This window comes from Silurus meridionalis, chromosome 4, assembly GCF_014805685.1.
Source record: "Silurus meridionalis isolate SWU-2019-XX chromosome 4, ASM1480568v1, whole genome shotgun sequence".
Taxonomy (NCBI): domain Eukaryota; kingdom Metazoa; phylum Chordata; class Actinopteri; order Siluriformes; family Siluridae; genus Silurus; species Silurus meridionalis.
This window is the reverse complement of record NC_060887.1, coordinates 1,802,206-1,809,632: the sequence shown is the minus strand read 5'-3', so window position 1 is coordinate 1,809,632 and position 7,427 is coordinate 1,802,206. Positions and strand designations below refer to the sequence as shown.

The 7,427-nt window shown below is 38.1% G+C and overlaps 1 protein-coding gene across 1 annotated transcript in view; it reads right to left on the bottom strand.

Moving 5' to 3' along the window:
- LOC124384658 (leucine-rich repeat flightless-interacting protein 1-like) overlaps positions 1 to 6,634 on the bottom strand; it is a 468,068-nt gene extending 461,434 nt beyond the window's left edge. The window contains exon 1 of the mRNA XM_046847703.1: positions 6,551 to 6,634. The gene's annotated coding sequence lies outside the window, so the exon portion shown is untranslated. The remainder of the gene's footprint in view (positions 1 to 6,550) is intronic.
- Positions 6,635 to 7,427: the final 793 nt, after the last annotated feature.

Here is a 7,427-nt window from a genome sequence, read left to right as displayed (position 1 = left end):
TATTGTGATTCGTGGTGAGAGTAGGAGCAGGTTGAGAAGAGTCTGGAGGCGTGGAGGTGCGTCCTGGAGAGAAGGAGAATAAAGTCAGTAGACATGTGTGTGGATGAGAGGAGAGCAGTGGAGTGGTGAAGGTGTACGAGTTTAAATACCACAGTTTTGAAACCATCTCAGAAATCGTTGAGGAGGTCATGACACGATCAATTGTCCTTTTAAAGATTGTGAGCTGACATCCAGTGTCCTTTCAACTTTCAGTAGCCATGAATCTGAAGGTTTGAACTTTTTCTGTCTTTCAGGCTTCTGATGTGCTGCTCAAAGAAAATCTGGAGATCTCAAAAGGTCTACCTTTGTTTATGAGGGAAAAGTCTGGAAACTTCCTGAAGTCTTGCCTGGTAAGTGTGTTATCAGTGTGTTATAGGCATATTTTCTCATACCTGAGGTACAGATCCTGTAAAGAAAACTGTTCCAGCACAAATGAGTGATACACTATATCAAAAGTATTGGGACACCCCCTGAACAGGTTTAATTACTTTTATATTTATTATAGTAACAAAACACACAAAAATGTTGAATGATTTAATATTTCATTATTTTGTACATTTTCTTTGATTTTGAATCATTAGACATGAAGAGGTTCAACATTGGGTTCCTCTCAGATTTCTCTGATGCTCTGCACATTTCTTCTCTTTCTCACACTGATTTAGAGAATCCTGAAACTCCATGCTGGTTTTGTTCCAAAGTGACCTCCAGCTGAGCAACTGCAATTTCCTGATTTTGTATTTTTTTGTATGTTTGTCACACGTTAATATTTCAGATCATCAACCTCATTTAAATATTAGTAACAATATCACAAGTGAACATGCAGTTTTTAAATGGTCTCTTTCTCATGGTGGAGTCATGAACACTGACTTTAACTGAGGCTAAGTGAGGCTGCAGTTCTTTGGATGTTGTTGTGGGGTCTTTTGTGACCTCTTGGATGAGTGGTCTCTGTGCTCTTGGGGTAATTTTGGTCGGCCGGCCACTCCTGGGAAGGATCTCCACTGTTCCATGTTTTTGTCATGTGTGAATAATTTCTCTCACTGTGGTTCACTGGAGTCCCAAAGCTTTAGAAACGGCTTTATAACCTTTTCCAGACTGATAGATCTCAATTACTTTCTTTCTCATTTGTTTCTGAATTTCTTTGGATCTCAGCATGATGTCTAGCTTTTGAGGATCTTTTGGTCGACTTCACTTTGTCAGGCAGGTCCTATTTAAGAGATTTCTTGATTGTGAACAGGTGTGGCAGTAATCAGGCCTGTGTGTGGTGAGAGAAATTGAACTCAGATGTGATAAAATACAGTTTTAACAGGGGGCAAAGACTTTTTCACACAGGGCCATGTAGTTTTGGATTTTGTTTCCCCTCAATAATAAAAACCTTAATTTAAAATCGGCATGTCGTGTTCACTTGTGTATCTTTTACTAATATTTAAATTAGTTTGATGATCTGAAACATTAAAGTGTGACAAACATGCAAATAAATATACACAGTGGTGTGAAAAAGTGTTTGCCCCCTTCCTGATTTCATACTACTACAAAAGTATGTACTTGATATACAATGCTATTTTTTTCTTTCTTTGTCTTCCAACAGCCATTTAGTTGAATCTTCTTAGGAGAAGTGGGTTCCACACACCAGCCATCAACCAGAAAAGAGGTTCAAGCAGTCTCCAAACTCAGCACCTGTTTCAGCTCTACCAGTAAGAGTGAGAGACAGAAAATCCCAGTCTTCACTGGTTGTATCCCCCAACACACCTGAAGAGAGGTGGAATCAGGATTTTACACCCCAGCCAGTCTGTAGACCATCTGTCATGGCACTTGTTGATGAGAAGATGTTGGAGACGGGATACAAACTATTCGTTGACGACTTCTACACAAGTCCAGCACTGTTTAGAGATCTCCTAAAAAAATAACATCTGAGCATGTGGGAAAATTCAGTACACAAACCCTCAAACCATCACCAACAAGCTTCTGAAAAAAGCTCCTCGAGGCCTCATCACTGGCTGAGAGAAGAGGATGTGCTGTTTGTAGAATGGAAGGAGAAAAGGAAGGTCCAGATGTGCTCCATCATTCACAGAGGCACTGAAGGAAGCATTGTGCTACTTTTATTTTCATTACTTTCTTCTTCTACTGTTTTTCTAATGTTCATATACCAGTCTTATGCTTATTGTGTGAATGTTATTATTCCCAGTACATTTGGTTATCAGGCTGCTTTTCCTCAAACAGACGGAGGGAGAAAAGGACTACACACAGTCTCAGAATAATGTTTATAGGAATCTCCTTTTTATTGTATTTTCTTCTAAATATAAACTCATTACACATGTGACTTTTAAACCGTCACTATTCTGGATTGTATTTAGTTCAGTAAACTTAAGTTCATTTAAAGGAGAATTCAGTGCTGTTTAGTTCAGTAAAGTCTTCATTTAATCCAAAACTATTCGATTCATAAAATTCAATCAACCTCAAATTAATATTTTTACATTCAATAAAAACAAATCATCCAGTTTTCATTGATGTTTATTTAGTGAATAATGCATTTAATAAACAATTGGTTTCACTCAGAATGACGTTTATTTTTAATAAGTAGTAAAATGTATTTTAAAACTCATCTGAAGCATAAAGATAAAATGCACCAGTTGGTTAAAAGAAAACATTTAAAAGTAAAACATTTATTCCAGCTCATAAATCCTATAAAACATGCAGCATTAAACATGAACTTCCAGCAGATGAACATCTCATAATACTGTCTGGAAGTGAGAAATGTACAGGTTGTTTTACTCCATACACATGAACTTACTTTGATCAGAAACACAATCATACTCAAATCAATTCATCAATAAAGTCAATAAAAGAATCCCAAACTGCTGTGTGTCTTGTCCTCGCTATTAATGACGTCATTAGAGCTCCACTACTTCTAATGACCTGCTGTGACAGTGAGCTCTAATACACATCACACTGCCACCTACTGGTCATTTATGATTCTGCAACATTCATAGAGTCACTCCGGTCAACTTCCGGTTCTCAACTCGGATTCACTCGCTTTATACACAGTTTACAGCCGTTTTTATCTTATTTATGACTGTAATATCGCTCTTCTCTCAGGAACAACAGAAAAGCTGTAAAGACAATATTTTATCCGCTCTTTACCTCTGTAATGTGCGCATAGTGTCAGGTTAAGAGAGACCGGGTTACGTCACAGACGGAGGCGGGGCATCTCCTGTGACGTCACAGTAAGGCAATGTCTATATTGGGGCGTCTGTTTCTCTCATTTCGAGGTTTTGCTTGTGAGTAAAGAGGCATAAACATGGAGCTCTTCAGAAAGTTGAGAAAGTTTTTCAAAGCAGAAGAACAAGAAAACTAAGCAGATTGCTGAAATGAAGGAGAAGCTGGAACACATGGAGAAAGTAGAAAGACTTGGATGCATTTTCTTCTAATAATAGAAGTTAACAGAAGAGAAGAAAGCCATTCTGCTACAGGCGGTGCAAAAGCTGGAGCTACTTTGGCTTCTGGAGCAACAGGAACAGGACATAACTGAGAGAAGCCAGAGCTGGGCGAGAAACAAAACAACTGGAGGAACGTGTTGCTCAGCTTGAGTTTATTTTGGATCAGACCACCATGGAGCTCAGTCTTCCTGAAAATCAATGAGGAACTGGAGAAAACTGTAGACTGTGAGAGAGAGAGCTGGACAAAAGAACAAAAACGACTGGAGGAACATGTTGCTCAGCAGCTCAGTTTGAAACAGACCACCATGGAGCTCCAGGATACTCAGAATCACTGTGAGAAAGTAAAAATAGTGCAGAGCAGGAGAGAGATCATTTGATCAGAGAAAGAGCGACTGGAGGAGCGTGTTGATCAGTTTGAGCCACGTTGAATTTTAAAGAAAACAGGAGGATGAAGAGAAAACTAAACTTGACATAGAGGAGAGGAACAACTTACAGCTTCAGACCAACAGGGGCTCCAGGATACCCAGAATCTCTGTGAGGAAGAAGAAGACTTCAGAGAATAAAACAGATCATTATATGAGAGTCCGAGGCGATGGGAGGAAATTGTTGCTCAGCTGAGACAAGAAAACATTCAAAAGAAAAGGAGAAATAGAAAAAAAGCGACAAGAGAAACAGAGAGTCTGAACACTTTTACTACAGCACACAATAAACACTATTAAATAAATAAAGATTTTGAATTTCAATCATGTCTAATGTCTCTTCATCACAGAGAGCATTCAATGATCATTTTTTCTTGAAATCCACTTTAGTAAAGTCAGTGATGTTTGATGTCCTTAAAGAAAAGAAATTTGACAGAAACTGAAGTTGAGGTATTTTCTTGCACCTTTAGTGCTTTGTTTAAATTAAATGTGGGGCAGAACCTGATTCACTTAAACATCTGTACTTGATAATTGAGCACATGAAGAGACAGTGAGTAAGTAAAATGATCATGTAGAAGCTTAAATATGTGCTTCTTAATATCCATGTGAATGAGGTGCTGTATTTACTTTTCTGACCCATAACTAACACATGGTGTATTTTATCAATCATGACTTAAGAGGAAAAAACATACATTTAGTCTCATCACACAGTTTAAAGTTTCCTCATCTCTTTGTAGACTGCAGGAAACTGTGACCCTCCTGTTCTTGTCCTGTCTCCTAAAACAGGAAGCAAAAGCAGTTTCAAACCAAAGCATTTACTTCTTCAATTATTAATCATCATTCTTTTAGAATGTGTTTAATGTAGATTTTCTCACTTATTAGTTTTCTCCTCACATTTCCTGCTCTTCTCTCTGAGCTCTTTCTCCAGATGCTGCACTGAGTCTTGCATCGTGTCCACCTGCGACATCAACAGCTCGTATTTCTCCTCCTGGAAGTTCAACAAACAAAACGTTCACTTTTTACTTTTACACATTCAGACACTTCTGAGGAAATTCACACTAAAGGGAATTTTGATGAAGTAGAAACTGAGCACTTGACACCACAGATTTTATTGCATCTCATGTAAAAATTGCAGTAGCAGTTCTACAATTGTCTCAAAAGCTCAGCTTTAGTAACTCATCCTGCTGTTTTAATAAAAGATTTCAATAAAAAGAGAATCTCAGCATCTCTAACTAGAAATACAATGTGGATTCTGTTCAGGTTCATACAGCAGGTGATGGAACTCATCATGTGCTGCTTAATGCAAGGATTTTCTCCTTACCGCCATCATCATCCTGCGTCCTGTTAGTCTGAAGCTCTTCCTCTTTCTGCTGAGCTGAGGACTGCAGCAAGTCCATGTCTGATACCAGTTTGTAGATCTCTTTCTGTAGCTGAACACTGGACTCCATCACCTGCTCGTGTTTCTTCTCAGCTTCATCCAGAAGACCTGGAAGTTTAACGAGACATGTACACACACATTAAGACACTTTTAAGGACTCATTAGAACAATGTTTAGTGTATGAGAGGAAATGTCAATAAGAATTTGATTAAGCACACACATGAAAATCCTTACCTGTAGCGCCTCCTTGTTGTGGGTTATGATTCATACTGGGACTTCAGGAAACTGTGAGCCTCGTTCTTGCTCACGCTCCTGAACCACAGCCATGAGGAAGAGGATGAAGGATTTAGTCATTAAGGGTTTAGTCATTAATGTTCACATCCACAATGAGGCTCTACTAATATTACTTTCACCACCAGTTTGTGTGTTTAAACCTGAATAAATCCACTATTAAACCATTAAAACATTTTAACAAGTTATCACAATTTATATTTGAGTAAATATTTGAACACTTTGTCTTTTCCTAACACTGTTTATCAGTTCATTTCTGCTGAACTGAAGCCATTTTCTTTCCTCTCAGTTTAACAGCAGTTACTGAAGCACACAGAGGAACAACTCAGTCATACACTAGGACACATTTCACTACCACATTTATACCTGTTTTTACATCTTTATTATTTCCTATAGTGTCCATTCACTGTATAAGTGTAGATAAAAATACAGAAAAGGACATGAAAAGCGAAATACAATTATTTAGCAACATTAGCTAGGCTAACTAGCCAGCTAGCTATAATTAGCTTCGAAAGTTTTCTTCCTCAGTCTAAATATCAGATTTTTAGTGAACTATAAGTAAACTTATGTACTAATGTAACTTATGTAATCTTATTAACTTAAATATAGTTTTATTCATCTTTTAGTCAAAAGTAGATGTTTCTAATAAACTAACAAACACAAAAGCAGCGCTAGCAAACCCGGCTAGCATGAGGCTAATGATGATGTCTCCTACACCATTAGCCGAAAGGTCCATTTCTGCTCACTGCAACATTTATGGAAATATTATCACTCTTTATTATCATTCTTTATTTATTTTAGACAAATGTATCCACTTTTTCCTGCAAGTCTGTGATCTTTATGCTAATGATCAGGAGTAAACACAAAATGAGGAACATCGCTTTTCCCCTCTTCACTCCGGTACCGATGATTAATAATAATAATAATTATAATAAATGATAAACTCTGTGTTTTAAAGAGAATACAATCCATAAAGCTCGGAAACTCACCGTTCCAGGTGTCGTACAGTTCGCTTCATCCCGGCAGAAGGTCTTTCCCGGCAGTACAAAAAGATTCGGTTAGGTGAGTTCGACTCTTAGATTCAGTTCAAGTGACTCGGTTCGATCACTTCTATTCAAAACAATTAAGTTCAGGAGAGTCGGTTCACCGTTTCAGCTCGACCGAGTCTGAATCCATAGATAGTTCCAGAAATTTCCTTTCAGCAGTCTCTCAAAAAACAAAAAAAAAAAAACAAAAAAAAAACAGGTGGTCAGAATGTTCCTACTCTGTTCCTGGGTTAGTTTCAGGGGTTCACCTCAGTCAGCTTCATCTGGTCATTTATGATTCTGCAACATTCATATAGTCACTGGGTCTACTTCGGTTTGTGTGTAATCTTCCTCTGTAATCTGTACATGCAGAGTGTGTGTGTGTGTGTGTGTGTGTGTGGGCGTCTGGGTGTGACGTCACAGTAGGACACATGTATATAAGTCAGGTCATGCTTTTGTTTATCATTTGTGAATTTACTCATTCTAAGTAAGGAGACACAGAAATGGAGCTCTTTAGAAGATTTAGAGAATTTTTTCAACGCAGGAGACAGAAACAAAATAAACAGTTTGCTGAAAAGGAGGAGAAGCTGAAACACATGCAGAAAGAGGCAACAGATTTAAAGCTTTATTAATCTGATGATAGAAGAGCATAGAAGAACAAGAAGAGAACAACTTTCTGGTACAGATCGTGCAAGCGCAGAAGGCTACTTTGGCTTCTGAGCGAAAGCAGCGGTACCAAGACATAAACGAGAGAAACGGCACACACCTTCAGAACTGGGCGCGAAAACAAAAACAACTGGAGGAACGTATTGCTCAGCTTGAGGTCACTTTGGAACAGACC